This window comes from Watersipora subatra, chromosome 10, assembly GCF_963576615.1.
Source record: "Watersipora subatra chromosome 10, tzWatSuba1.1, whole genome shotgun sequence".
Classification (NCBI taxonomy): Eukaryota; Metazoa; Bryozoa; class Gymnolaemata; order Cheilostomatida; family Watersiporidae; genus Watersipora; species Watersipora subatra.
In genome coordinates, this window is record NC_088717.1 from 1,520,644 (window position 1) to 1,537,405 (window position 16,762).

Here is a 16,762-nt window from a genome sequence, read left to right on the forward strand (position 1 = left end):
TGACTATCATGAAAGCGAAGGAAGAATGAAAGAAGACAACTTCTAAATAGGTAAATACGGTAGATGAAAGAATACAGCTTACAGAATGTGTACCTAGCAGACACAAAGATGAACCACTAGTAAAACCTGTTACAAAATGAAATATTAGTTTCATCCCATGGCTACACATCACCAAAACTTCTCTAGCTGTTTCCTCTGACGCACAGATCCAGTCTGTGACAGCATAAGCTACATGTACAGTGTGTGCGCGCGTGCGTGTAATTCCTTGAAGATGTAGTATGACGTTTGCATAGCTCACTGCAAGCAGAGGCTGTGAAAGTTTTTTAAGGGGTGTCACACCCCTAAGGAACATTGTTGAAAAACAATGGCTGTGCCATCTTGGCTCGAAATGTCTGGGTCCGGTGGCTGGGGAGCCTCAAGGACTGGAGACACACGCCCAGTTGCGGAGAGCAATTTAAGGTTCTATATCATTCCTGCACCATCACTTTCTGTGAATTAAGCCCCAACCTGTTTGCAGGTCAGGAGTTCTAGACCACTACACTACGGCTGTATTAGCTACAGTACATTCTGTGTATGCCTGAACATCCTTATTTTCCCGCAAACATTTGAACAATTGTTGGAACCTAGCTTCATCCAATAGGGAGGCGACAAAAACTATCACCACCCAATCATATCAATCATCTCCCTTAATTGATTGTATGAGGCCTGACATTGCCCAACTGCTACAAAATTTTAACAGATCCATAATTTTGGTCCAAACAATTTTCATCAAAAGGTTTTGCTCTAGTACCATAGGTGATTCATCCTTGTGTAAACTATGGAAGGATCTAGAAGGAAGGAAAAGTGCGTAGAATTCATGAAGATATGAGAAAACTTCTGAATGAATAAAGGGAAACATTTCTAGAAGAAAAAGACATATAGACAGGTAGTAAGAAATACATAAAAGAAAATGGATGCTAAAACACTAATGGAAGACAACTACTAAATGACGAAGAAAAGACAACTACTCCAGTAGTTATACTATAAAATTAAGAAAGCTGAGAATTAGTACAACACAAGGATTGACAACTCTATTACAACTTACCTGATGCGGCGAGCTTATGGATTCTTTCTGAAAGTTTAGTATCTATTCTCTGATGCTCTGCTGCACCCTGACAAAACAGAAGATATCGTCAGCAAAGCAAGATCTGCTTTATGAGGTCTAATGGGAAGAGATCTCGTACTAGTTCACTAAGGCTTTATTAGCCTGAGTGCCTGATGTAGAATGAGACTAAAATTGTACACAGAGTATAGAAAAGACACTAGCTGAGTGATGTCATAGTTTTAGCAGCAGAAAGAGAAGTTCCTGAATAGTAAATGTAATTTCTTGCGGTAGACGTAGCCTCACAGCGCACTTAGCAAAGCTGTTTGTAACAGAGATGGTTTTATCCGCTAACCTTTTTAAATTATAACAGGAACTATATGCTGAGCATAACTCACAGGTCTAGCCAAAACAAGGAGTCATTTTCTTCTACTAAAACTAGGACTGTTACAGGCATGTAGATGACTGCTTTAAAATCCTCATATCTGATTCTGACCGGGCATGAAAGACTGAAAATCTGGCAAATAGACTCTCCCTCACCTTGCCTGTTACATGCACGTGGGAAGACAATGGGCTAATATGCAAGTGAAACGCTCTCTCACCTTGCCTGTTACATGCACGTGGGAAGACAATGGGCTAATATGCAAGTGAAACTCTCGCTTAAATCGGAGGTCATGTTTGTGTCCGAGTTTGAACTTGGCAATATTCTCTTTGTATCTTATCGCTAGTTCCCGCTTGTGGTGTTTAGTCATCTCTCCATTTGGCCCTTTTCGTATCTGAAAGACAGGAAGCACTTCAAGAAAGTCAGCGAGTAAACTTGCTAGTCTGGCTTGACGAATCATAAGGCATGCTACATCAGACTAAAGCAACCGATTTCAGCTCTCAGCATTTGAGATGCTACAAAGCAGTTTACGGTGCACACCCATTACCGGAATATAGCCTCACAATTGATGGAATGTCCCAGCGGTGTACCTACTCAGCACATATATAGATGAGCTGAACACAGGCAATTGATGGAATGTCCCAGCGGTGTACCTACTCAGCACATATATAGATGAGCTGAACACAGGCAATTGATGGAATGTCCCAGCGGTGTACCTACTCAGCACATATATAGATGAGCCAAACACAGGCGATTGATGGAATGTCCCAGCGGTGTACCTACTCAGCACATATAGAGATGAGCCGAACACAGGCAATTGATGGAATGTCCCAGTGGTGTACCTACGCAGCACATATATAGATGAGCCGAACACAGGCAATTGATGGAATGTCCCAGTGGTGTACCTACTCAGCACATATATAGATGAGCCGAACACAGGCAATTGATGGAATGTCCCAGTGGTGTACCTACGCAGCACATATATAGATGAGCCGAACACAGGCAATTGATGGAATGTCCCAGTGGTGTACCTACTCAGCACATATATAGATGAGCTGAACACAGGCAATTGATGGAATGTCCCAGCGGTGTACCTACTCAGCACATATATAGATGAGCCAAACACAGGCGATTGATGGAATGTCCCAGCGGTGTACCTACTCAGCACATATAGAGATGAGCCGAACACAGGCAATTGATGGAATGTCCCAGTGGTGTACCTACTCAGCACATATATAGATGAGCCGAACACAGGCAATTGATGGAATGTCCCAGCGGTGTACCTACTCAGCACATATATAGATGAGCCAAACACAGGCGATTGATGGAATGTCCCAGCGGTGTACCTACTCAGCACATATAGAGATGAGCCGAACACAGGCAATTGATGGAATGTCCCAGTGGTGTACCTACGCAGCACATATATAGATGAGCCGAACACAGGCAATTGATGGAATGTCCCAGTGGTGTACCTACTCAGCACATATATAGATGAGCCGAACACAGGCAATTGATGGAATGTCCCAGTGGTGTACCTACGCAGCACATATATAGATGAGCCGAACACAGGCAATTGATGGAATGTCCCAGTGGTGTACCTACTCAGCACATATATAGATGAGCTGAACACAGGCAATTGATGGAATGTCCCAGCGGTGTACCTACTCAGCACATATATAGATGAGCCAAACACAGGCGATTGATGGAATGTCCCAGCGGTGTACCTACTCAGCACATATAGAGATGAGCCGAACACAGGCAATTGATGGAATGTCCCAGTGGTGTACCTACGCAGCACATATATAGATGAGCCGAACACAGGCAATTGATGGAATGTCCCAGTGGTGTACCTACTCAGCACATATATAGATGAGCTGAACACAGGCAATTGATGGAATGTCCCAGCGGTGTACCTACTCAGCACATATATGGATGAGCCGAACACAGGCAATTGATGGAATGTCCCAGCGGTGTACCTACTCAGCACATATATAGATGAGCCGAACACAGGCAATTGATGGAATGTCCCAGCGGTGTACCTACGCAGCACATATATAGATGAGCCGAACACAGGCAATTGATGGAATGTCCCAGCGGTGTACCTACTCAGCACATATAGAGATGAGCCGAACACAGGCAATTGATGGAATGTCCCAGTGGTGTACCTACGCAGCACATATATAGATGAGCCGAACACAGGCAATTGATGGAATGTCCCAGCGGTGTACCTACTCAGCACATATATGGATGAGCCGAACACAGGCGATTGATGGAATGTCCCAGCGGTGTACCTACTCAGCACATATATAGATGAGCTAAACACAGGCAATTGATGGAATGTCCCAGTGGTGTACCTACGCAGCACATATATAGATGAGCCGAACACAGGCAATTGATGGAATGTCCCAGTGGTGTACCTACGCAGCACATATATAGATGAGCCGAACACAGGCAATTGATGGAATGTCCCAGTGGTGTACCTACTCAGCACATATATGGATGAGCCGAACACAGGCGATTGATGGAATGTCCCAGCGGTGTACCTACTCAGCACATATATAGATGAGCCGAACACAGGCAATTGATGGAATGTCCCAGTGGTGTACCTACTCAGCACATATATGGATGAGCCGAACACAGGCGATTGATGGAATGTCCCAGTGGTGTACCTACTCAGCACATATATAGATGAGCTGAACACAGGCAATTGATGGAATGTCCCAGTGGTGTACCTACTCAGCACATATATAGATGAGCCGAACACAGGCAATTGATGGAATGTCCCAGTGGTGTACCTACTCAGCACATATATGGATGAGCCGAACACAGGCGATTGATGGAATGTCCCAGCGGTGTACCTACTCAGCACATATATAGATGAGCCGAACACAGGCAATTGATGGAATGTCCCAGTGGTGTACCTACTCAGCACATATATGGATGAGCCGAACACAGGCGATTGATGGAATGTCCCAGCGGTGTACCTACTCAGCACATATATAGATGAGCTGAACACAGGCAATTGATGGAATGTCCCAGCGGTGTACCTACTCAGCACATATATAGATGAGCCAAACACAGGCGATTGATGGAATGTCCCAGCGGTGTACCTACTCAGCACATATATAGATGAGCTAAACACAGGCAATTGATGGAATGTCCCAGTGGTGTACCTACGCAGCACATATATAGATGAGCCGAACACAGGCAATTGATGGAATGTCCCAGTGGTGTACCTACGCAGCACATATATAGATGAGCCAAACACAGGCAATTGATGGAATGTGCCAGTGGTGTACCTACTCAGCACATATATAGATGAGCCGAACACAGGCAATTGATGGAATGTCCCAGCGGTGTACCTACTCAGCACATATATAGATGAGCCGAACACAGGCAATTGATGGAATGTCCCAGTGGTGTACCTACGCAGCACATATATAGATGAGCCGAACACAGGCAATTGATGGAATGTCCCAGCGGTGTACCTACTCAGCACATATATAGATGAGCCGAACACAGGCAATTGATGGAATGTCCCAGTGGTGTACCTACGCAGCACATATATAGATGAGCCGAACACAGGCAATTGATGGAATGTCCCAGTGGTGTACCTACGCAGCACATATATAGATGAGCCGAACACAGGAGAGTCAAAGATGTACTTACACAAAATTTTAGTAGATTTTATCAGAAAGTTTCTGTATTTTTATCTTTTGTGATTATATGAGGTTCAAGGTGATCTGACTGCCAGGATGTTTCAAGATTAAAATTGACAAAACATGATCACGGTTAGAATGCTTATTAAAATATAAAATACGTGTAAAATAGTATCACTAGTTACCATCGTTGCTATAGTTAATATCGGCAATGGCATTCAAGTTGCGACGCTATGCGTCTTTATTCCGTCAGTCATTTTGTAACTGTATAATATATATCATTATCGCACCTTCACTTGATCGCCGCATTTTAAATGAGATCAAGGTTTGTTTAGTTTAATCTTGAGACATCCTGGCAATCAGATCGCCTCATACATAAAATTAAACCTCTGCATATGATCACCTCTACATACAATCAAACCTCTACTTATGATCACCTCTATATACAGTCAAACCTCTACTTATGATCACCTCTATATACAGTCAAACCTCTACTTATGATAAGCTCTATATACAATCAAACCTCTACATACAGTCAAACCTTTACTTATGATCACCTCTATATACAGTCAAACCTCTGCAATGATCACATCTACATACAGTCAAACCCATATAAACCAGTATAAAATCACATCACTGAGCCTACACTTATGTCTGTGTATCTCTAACACAACTTCTGTCTCTAGACCTACACATCCCTGAGTCTACACTTACGTGTGTGTATCTATATGACAACTTCTGTCTCAAGACCTACATATCCCTGAGTCTACACTTACGTGTGTGAATTTATATGACAACCCCTGTCTCAAGACCTACATATCCTTGAGTCTACAGTTTTAAGAAATGAAGCAAGTATCAAAATAAATAACTTTGTGAGTAGAGGTTTGACGGTACCTTATTATATTTTCCTTGCTTCCTTTTTAGTGAAGCAAGTAGGTTGAATCAAAATGAACCTCACCAATGATTAGAACTGATTATTGAAGATGACGTGAATTTGTATAGAATATAAAAATACACCTTTAGATTTCATCGATGTATAGAAGAAACAAAAGAAAAAAATAAAAAACTGCCGCATATTTCAACCTTGCTTTGCTATTAATCTTAAAGGTTGACTTGCAACAAAATTCACATTACAGTTATTTGGTATCAAAAGATTCACCATGTCTTACTCTGTTGTGTTGTAGGTGCAAAATATGTGGAAATGTGATTACAAGCTCTTAAAAGCTAAAAAACGAACTACGACTTACGAGATTACGACTTGACGATTAGACCAAGCCGAAACAAAACTTTAAAGTAGCGAGCATCTATATTTGATACGGGGTCTTCAGAACCCGAAGTGTTGGTCATAAACTAGTGCTACGATAAGTTTTATATTGAGCCTTTTCTTGGCCTTTCGATTCACGTGAGAACATCACGTGATAAGACAATAACTGAATCTAATGACTACGTCAGAGAAATAAACAGATTCCAATCTACGGCGGCTTTTCACTTTTGAGCTTTTAAGAGCTTGTAATCCCATTTCCACATATTTGGCACCTATAGCACAACAGAGTATAGCCTGTCTTGACAAACTGTTGTTTTTGCGGAGTTGTCCCGCCGTCGAGCAGGCGAACAACACAACAGCTTGTCACAAGACGTACTGCACCTGATGCATCAGCTGCACTTATAGGGAGTTGTTCTCTTCTGTCTCTGCGGTTTGGTTGTGATGTTATGTTGATCGCTCCATGGGTAATCATAACGAATTGCGCCCAAAAATTTATGTAGAAAAAAATAGGATTACAACGTTTAACCAGCAACCAGACTCTGCGGTAAACTTTAGTAGAACTTGAGAACTTAGGCAACAACAGCGACTAAACATGTCGTTATTTGTGCGCTCAGTCAGTTTGATTTCTGTTTTTCTATCAGTTAGTTTTATTTGTTCCTATGAGTTTTATTTTCAATTTATTTTATTCTCAAGTTCTACTAAAGTTTACAACAGAGGCTGGTCTCTGGTTAAACGTTGTAATCTTATTTTTTTCTACATAAATTTTTGCGCGAAATCCGTTATGATTATCAATGGAGCGACCGCCATAACACCGCAGCCAAGCCGCATAGACGGAAGAGAACAACTCCCTTTCAGTGCAGCTGATGCATCAGGTGCAGTACGTCTTGTGACAAGCTGTTGTGTTGCTCGCCTGTTCGACAACTCCGCAAAAACAACAGTTTGTCAAGACAGGCTAAACAGAGTAAGGCATAGTGAATCTTTTGATACCAATTAACTGTAATGTGAACTTTGTCGCAAGTCAACCTTTAGAGCACATCAATTACATAAGTACTGTTTCAGCTTATTCAGGTTCTTCAATATCTTGGCTTTCAAATGAGCCATTGTTTGACATGGTGAGACAGACTTTGGTTAGTGTTTAAAGGATTTCCCCAGAGCTCTACCGCATAAATCTTCAATGGTATAGGATCGAAAATTGTGACGTCACAATTCAATTTTATATTCGGTGTTGTGTGCTCTTACTGCTTATTTTATTGCTTACTGCTTATATTTATCAACCACGATAATGACACTAGTGGCAGGCGAAGGTAGGACAACTCCAGAGAACAAATGAAGATGACAAAGGGATCAGTGTCATTAGCTCTCCGTGTACAGATTATTTCTATGATAAATAACTCAAGATTCCAAGCGCCATACTATGTTTTCTCGATGATATTACACACTAGCCGTCTCTTTTTATCGTGATGTTGAGGGTGACGACTGAGACTAATTAATTTCAAGCATTGCGTGATCTCGCAAAAGTGCAATTAACATATAGTCCTATGGCCAAGCCACTGCAGGTCACAATTTAATCGATGTGATTTCATTACCTTTATCAACGACAGTATATTTATTGAAGCATAATTAATTAACCCAGAACATGTGGTTGTATTGGTCAGGCATAAGCGATCCCCGGGCATTGTTGATTATCTAGAATACTAGTTTATTATTAGTGCTCTCTGGGTTTAATAGCACCGATTGTCACAGAAAAGCACAGCCTCAATAGCAGCGAAAGGGATCGACGACTTAAGGCTAAATAATAATTATGACATCACATTTTGGGAACCGCAACCAAGTGTTTTTTTATTGAAAGGACGTACTTTTGACACCCCGTTTTTCATAGTTCTATTATTCTTTGTGTACTGAATATAGGCTCATTCGAAAGCCAAGACTCTGATGTATTGAAATATATGATAAAAAAATATGTAATTTATGTGCTTTAAATTATAAGAACATGCGTAAGTTGAGCCTGGACCAGATGAAAACAAACATGATTATGTTAGATAGAGTACCGTCACTTTGCTGTGCCGTTGTTTGCCGTACTGGCACTGATAAGCTTTGCGACCAACTGCTATATATGGAATTTCGCTACCTGGTACAAGGTCAGAACCCCAAAGAAGTTTAGGGGCTGTGTGAGTTCCTTGAAAGTCTCTCCACGGCTCTAGAAAAGGCAGCAAAGCTAATAATAGCACACTAAAGTCATTGATAGCTAACTACACTAAAAAACATAACTACATTACATATAACATCACTAACTACATTACATATAACATAACTAACTGCATTACATATAACATAACTAACTACATTACATATAACATAACTAACTACATTACATATAACATAACTAACTACATTACATATAACTAACTACATTACATATAACATAACTAACTACATTACATATAACATAACTAACTACATTACATATAACATAACTAACTACATTACATATAACATAACTAACTACATTACATATAACTAACTACATTACATATAACATAACTAACTACATTACATATAACATAACTAACTACATTACATATAACATAACTAACTACATTACATATAACATAACTAACTACATTACATATAACTAACTACATTACATATAACATAACTAACTACATTACATATAACATAACTAACTACATTACATACAACATAACTAACTACATTACATACAACATAACTAACTACATTACATATAACATAACTAACTACATTACATAATGTGGCCTTCATGATACAGGAAATAGATACTGTGTGCATTAAACTATGCAAATTCTATAAATTAACATAGCATATATGTATTTTTCTGTTCTCACTTTTACTGCTTGTAACTTTATTTTCAATTTTCATGTTAAGCCTTTTATTTTCACTAGTTTTACGCCTTTTTCTGCGCATTACTTCCACATTCTTATTCTTGATGACACTAGATATAGATGGCTGCAAGTGTTCTTAAAGAATTTCTCTAGAACTGTAGGTTCACGTTTTTCCATTAGTCATTTTAGTCCTAAAAAAGCTTTGCTCTCTTTGTTACCCGACTACTAACTTTAACTCACACTAGTCTTCTTGAGACCAATGAACTAAAACGGAGAATGAGAAACGCTGTTTGATAATATGTGAGCAATGTACGTATAACCAAACTATTTAAAGGAGAAGTGCATATACGTCTGACAAAACTCAGTGTTTCAAAACACATTACACATTGTATGTTATGAATGACTTCATATGGCAACGGGTATGTGCTCAATTTTCACATTGTATTTCAGAAAAATGTTATGTAGAGGTGATTGCAACTAGATATTTTACTGTATAACGTAGTAAACAGACCCACACAATATAGGTTATGCATATATAATAATACTATTATATATATATTACATGTTACAAGAAGAGAACAGAGCAGAAGTAGCAACTAAAAAATATGAGCTCACCAGCCCCAGCATTGAAATTTTTATCAGCTTTGGTGCATGCAAATCGTACTATATTCTTTATCTCATAATCTCTAAGTCTCTCTTCAACTTCCTCGTAAGTAGAGGCAGATGTGGCATAGCTTTCATTATCACAACTACTGCTCGTCTCCATACCAGCTAGTCAGCTGCCTACAGAACATAAGCACTTACAACCTTCTGTTGGTTTAGCTGACCAAAGGTTCTTCTTCTCTGATGAGAATGCCGGTCTGTGGAGTGGGTGAAACCACTGTCAGTTTATGAAACTAAACTACACACAAATCATCTGAAATATAAGTCCAATAGGAAACATGGGTTTACGCATTGACAGGGACAACTCTGAAAGTACCTTGAAATACTTCCTAAACAACTGACAGCAACCTATGACGATTAAAACAGAACTGGTTACACGCCAAAATAAAAATTTGCTACAATTTAGTTGAACTCTTTAGTTTTTAGCGCTGGATTTGACATGTTTGGAGTGGTTTACAATTTAAAAAATATTTGACATAATGTAATATTTGGAAAGAATTACATGCATCTGGATGTCAAAGCAGGCTTTGACCTGCAATATGGCAATAAAAACAACAGAGAGCAGTAGAATTAGCCAGTTTATCCTTGGGCTTACCAAATTTTAGCGAATCAAGGGTATGTAATGCTTTTTGCAAGAAGTGCTCATTTGACCAATTGATAGATTTTTGGTAACATTGAAGAGTTTATATATGCAAAACCACTGAGATGTTTCACAGTGGTCAAATAAGTAAGACATTTTCAGGTTTTACATAGACACATCAGCTATGGAGCCTGTTGAGATATTAAAGTCATAAAACCAAAAAGGAGTGCTTATAGTAATCAACGAGTAATAAAAAATTGATTGCATTGACTTGTATAAATCTATGGAGATAAATCCCATTTTGTCATCGCATGTGCTTCTGTTAGTCTGTGTAAACGTTATGAGTTACCAAACTGTTTGGTTAATTTCATCCAAACATCAACAAACATCAACGCATATACTACGTGCCTTCTGCCAGGTTGCCAAAAATATTTGGTTTTAAATCTCTGTCTGGTCCCTGAGCATCAGCCTCTTAAACACCTATCTGATTAGAAACTCACGAAAGAGCCTTGGCATGTATTAGGGACAGTCGCCCTTGGCATGTATTAGGGACAGTCGCCCTTGGCATGTATTAGGGACAGTCGCCCTTGGCATGTATTAGAGACAGTCGCCCTTGGCATGTATTAGGGACAGTTGCCCTTGGCATGTATTAGGGACAGTCGCCCTTGGCATGTATTAGGGACAGTCGCCCTTGGCATGTATTAGGGACAGTCGCCCTTGGCATGTATTAGGGACAGTCGCTTTTAGCATGTATTAGGGACAGTCGCCCTTGGCATGTATTAGGGACAGTCGCCCTTGGCATGTATTAGGGACAGTCACCCTTGGCATGTATTAGGGACAGTCGCCCTCAATGAACAGCCTCTGAATTGTTGTCCGAAAGCAGAAGGGCAATTAGCTTTGGAAATCTACATTCGTGGTGCAGGCTAACTGATTAGAAATAAAAGAAATCCTGGGCAACACCGGACTTAACAATAGACAGATTATAAAATGATCAATCTGGTTCAATTTAAAAATTTTTCATCATTGAAGTCGTATTGGAAGAGACATACTGATGCTTTTTTCCAAAATTTGTACACAAATATGGACTGAATGAGATGAACTTGTGAGACAATGTTTCGTCACACTTAAACTGACCTTAAACTATAAAGTCAGCAATTATAATAACCAAACATCACAGTATACAAAGCAGAAGTGTAGCAAACGACGAATCTAATTATGCAAATAAAGCATAACACTACAATTGGTTGCACTTTTATGAACACTTCTATTTTTTACCATAAATTTACCAAGTAATTTTCAAAATCAGGAATTGACACAAAAAACATAACATACCCTTGATTCGTTAATGTCTGACAAGCCTATGTATCAAGTGACTTATTCTACAGCACTTTGCCATTTTTATTGCACACTTTGACTTCTAGATATATGAAAATATTTCCAAAATGTAAAGATTTTTAGAGTTATCTCCCCATGCATTTGAATTTTTACATGATATTGCCACTGGGTAGATTGGTCGATGTATTATGACGCATTATTATTGGCTGCTGTTTGAAATGTAATTTATCACAGCGTCACTATCTGTGTATTGTATTTCATTGTACATAGTTCACACTGTTTTTTTATTACTATTTTTGTTTCACTAGGACAGACAGTGATTTCAGCTTGAATTTACCTTTGCATGACCAATTGTATTATTGGTTGATATAACTATTATCGGAGCTCTCTGTTCAAAGTTATTTGTAGTGACATCAGCTGGCGTTAACCTTCCATGAACTCAATTGTATTATTGACCGAAATAATATCATCAGAAATCTGACTGGTGGACCATATGGTATGACTTATTGAACTTTTGAAATAATGAATGATTAACATATTGAATTTAAAAAGAGATATGATATTTCAAAAATGTCTTATAGGGTTTTTTGGAAGACCTTCTTATACAGTGGACCCCCGCCATGCGAGGTTAATTCATTCTGGTGTTGGCAGCGTAAGACACAAATGTCGTATAGAGGGGTTTAGGAGCCCATAGTAATTATCTAATTACGCCTCCTGGTAACAAAACATCAAAATATTATATACATTCTGCCCATATTTAAAATTAGTAACAATGTAGTGCATTAACCTTAGTAACTATAATTGCCTATTTAGTGGTTATAATTAGAGTTGCCCCGATTTTGGTATCGGAATCGGTATCGGTGCCGATATGAGTGTCAAGTATCTGAATCGGTATCGGCCGATCTTTTCTTAAAAAATCTGAACCTTCCGATACACAGCGAAGGAAACTTTTTAGCCAGAACGTAAACAAAAAGTGTGGTATTTACCAATTACAGCGATAGGTTTTATTGCAAGCAATCACGAACAAGATAACAAAAGTGGGAAACAAGAACGCAGTGTAATATTTCTATTTACTAGCATTACGAAAGTAATTTAAACAGTCGACGCATAGAGTTATCCATCCCTCTCTTGATCCTGACGATACAATGGATCGTTTGTAATGTACAAAAAACGGTAACCCTAGTGGCGTATCGGTATGTAGCCTGTCCTCCAACATCTGTTGCAAGGGAATCCCCTTCAGTACGCTCGGCTACATTGATAATGATGGAAGAAAAGAGACGTCTTACTGAGATAATTGAATCACTAACGGTTTTTAAAAGAAACATTGATTTGCTCTAAACTTGTACAGGCACAGCAGTTCATCCAACAATAGAAGAGGGACTTCGTTATCACAGATAGAACTGTACCACTAACAGTAATTACCTTTATTTACAAATTACAAGAAACATGGACTGTTTTGTTACTACATGCACGGTATGTCAGTATGTGAATATGTATATATTTTTTCCATAAATGCAAACAAATAGATACAATAATATTCATGTTTTCTTTGAATTATGTTTGTATTTGCATAATAAAATGAGCTACTATCTATGCAACACAAAAGATCTGAATCGGTATCTGAATCGGATTATTTTTCAATTAGGATCGGTATATCGGATCGGTATCTGAATCGGCTGGTGAATTTAGAATCGGGGCATCTCTAGTTATAATCTGCAATAAAAAGTAACATTACTATATACAGTACGTACTGTATGGAGTTTTTACCTTCGAGACAGACATATAACATATACCTGAATTTAGCTTAAATGAATTTAGCTTACTATAGTTAAACCTAATGAAATAAATAAATATAGTAAATATTACATTAGACACTAAAATGTACAATAAATTTTCACTTACTTTCAGTCATTTTCAGTTCACTCACACAATATCAAGCATTTATAAAACACGAAGAATGCTGAAATGAAACAGCGAGCACCATATCTCTTTCAGGCATTGTGAGAGGGATTTCAGCAAATAGCATATGAACATCTTTGTGATTCCGAGGTGTGCAGCACACTGACCGCAAAATTTGAATTTCGAGAGATATTTTGTTGATGCCGTATGGCGAGGAAAACTTTGATGGGGATGAAAAAAACTTCCACTGGTTCACTGTATATGTAGTTAAACTGCCTGGTATATAAAGCGCTTGAATAACTATATTTTATATTTGACATTTTACTGGTAACAAAAAACCTACATCAAAATAAGGGAGATAGCCCGTAATGAGATGAGTTGTCGTATTCATAATTTCATTCCTCACATTTACATGTATGTAAATAAAAGTACAATAGACACTCCTAAAACATATACCTCCTATAATGTAAATTCCAAATAACATAAAAAATTTATGTGAAGTTTTTGCTTTCTACTACGTAAAAATTCCATATAACGTAAAGTGTCAAGTCAAACGAGTTTTTAAATTCTATTTGAATGTTACTCTATCTTGCCGCACTTGCAAGAGAACAACGACGTGCTTATAGCGTCATACCTATTTTATATACAACTTTCGTGATCTTTTAATTCGTCGTAATAGATCATCAGATGTGTCGACAAAACAGACAAAGGCGAGATACAAAGGCGATCGATTGGTGCAGGTGTTCCAGCATCGGTCTATCAATCTGAATGTGACGAGTTGGAGTATCATTGAAAGTTCTCATTTATCTTAGCCTTGACCCCTGGGTACACAAAGACGACGAACTTATTATAGCAAAAATATTTTATTGTGTTGCTTTATTGTGGACATAAAATATTTGTGTTTAGTTTTACTTTGCAGACTAAACTTAACTGCTTGTAAAAATAAGCAAATTGCTGTGAATGACCATCAAAGATGTGCACTCCCCATCAACTTATTGTAGAATTACCGCAATCATGGTCTATAAAACCAGTGAAATTGATCAGAAAAAGGAGAAAATCTGTCCACGCAAACTAATAATACTGCAGTTACGGTACAGCCCACAAATTAGAAAAGAGTCAAGTTTTTCCTTTTTGCATGGCTAAAGAGGGGAGTTTGGAAAGATCTTGGAACAGATCAGGCAATTTACATGTATTTTATTGTTCTTATAACGTAAATTCTCTATAACATAAACATTCCTGGAATGGATTATTTCAATTGTAGGAACACCTACTGTATGTTCCAACATAATTAAGCTGATGTTAAAAATATTTCATCTCCAATATTTATTAACATTAAATAGTAATCTCTGAATCGCTATTTTGTTCAATTGAAAAATGATAAACCTCAGTTTGAACGTTTTAATAAGGTATAAAACATCTAAAGAAAATAAGATGTATTTACAATCAAACCTCAACATACAGAGTTAATCCGTCTGATACTCATTCCGCGTGTCAAGACTGTCACATGTTGAAATAAATGGTCTTGGGCAAAAGCATTTTAATCTCTTTGAACCATTCCGGAGCACAAAAACAATGACAAATATTTCAAATTATAAATGCATTACAGAAATCTACAATAATCAAGTGTAAGAGCCTACTTTGTATGCAATAATTAAATTATTAAGTAATGTAGTGTATTATATTGTCACTTTACTTTGAAACATGCAAATGGTAGTGAGAGAAATAAACTGTGGAACTTACATGAGAAACAGTTTTAATCGACTTAGTTTGTGCAAAAAAGCACAAATATTAACTACTATCAAACCTATAGTTTGATGGTAGTTATTATCCTCACAAATTATCGACAAAAACTTTAATTTCCAACACAAGTTGCATTAAAGACACCAGCAAAAACAAAACATTCACATGTAGGTATAGATAAAACTAAGGCTTTGCTGTGTGATCAGGATTGTTGGAGCTCAAACTATATTGACATCAGTGGTTACACATGGCGATTATAAAATTTAATTAAGGAGTGTTTATTTTAATCAAATGTCTCCAGCAGTAGAATGATAGATAAAGAGTCTTAGAAAGAAAATTGATAGAACTAAAAATGAGAAAGAGGATGCATAGAGGAGGTTGAAGCAGGACATCGCAAAGCTGAAAGCCAGGCAAGATGTTGCAGTCAATGTATTGGAGTGTCTGAGGCAGTTGAAGGTGCAAAGACATTGGCAGTGTGAATACTCATAATTTCACAGCAACTGGCCAGAATGAGCAAGTCAGGGTCAGTAATAACACTCAGGTTGTGGCAAAACCCTGTATGCAGTCAAATATGACCCAGTGTTTCACAACAGAATACCATTACGCCTCTACTTCTTAGTGAGAACGAGATGACAAAAAGCATCAGGTCTATTTGAGGAATAACTATTGACCTAACTTTTAAGGCACAAACACATAGGTTCTAATCTGCGTTGAATTCCGCTGAGCAAGTTGATGCTGAGTGATAACGCTAGACTTGCTCAATCAGAACTTTATCGCACATGAGGCGCATTTCGATTGGTTGTATTTCCCCAGAATACAATGCTTTGGCTGTTAATTTTTTCGTGATAACATTTACCAACCTACTGCAACAACATTTCGCCCTTTTGTTACGATTGAGACATCATCAAAATGAACACTGAATTGTTCATATATTTAATAAGAACATACCCAGTCCTGTATGAAGCAACACACAAGAATTACAAAAACACCCAGTTAACAACCAAAATTTGGGAGTCAATCATTGCGCATGTTGACCATCTTGATAAAGGTAAATAATTATTGATTGTATTAAAAACTACTATAAAAAATTATATATAAAAATCGTTGAATATTATCAATAAAAATATAAGAACAGTATTTTTTCTGTCTTCTTGTAGTGTGTAATTTGTGAAACCGAGATGGGCTGTTACAAAAGCCGAAGTTGCTTACGTCATTGTTTAGGCGTCATATTTTCTTAAATTTATTAACACTGAAGAAACTGGTGATACAGAATTTTATTGGCTGTTGATGAGTGTGCC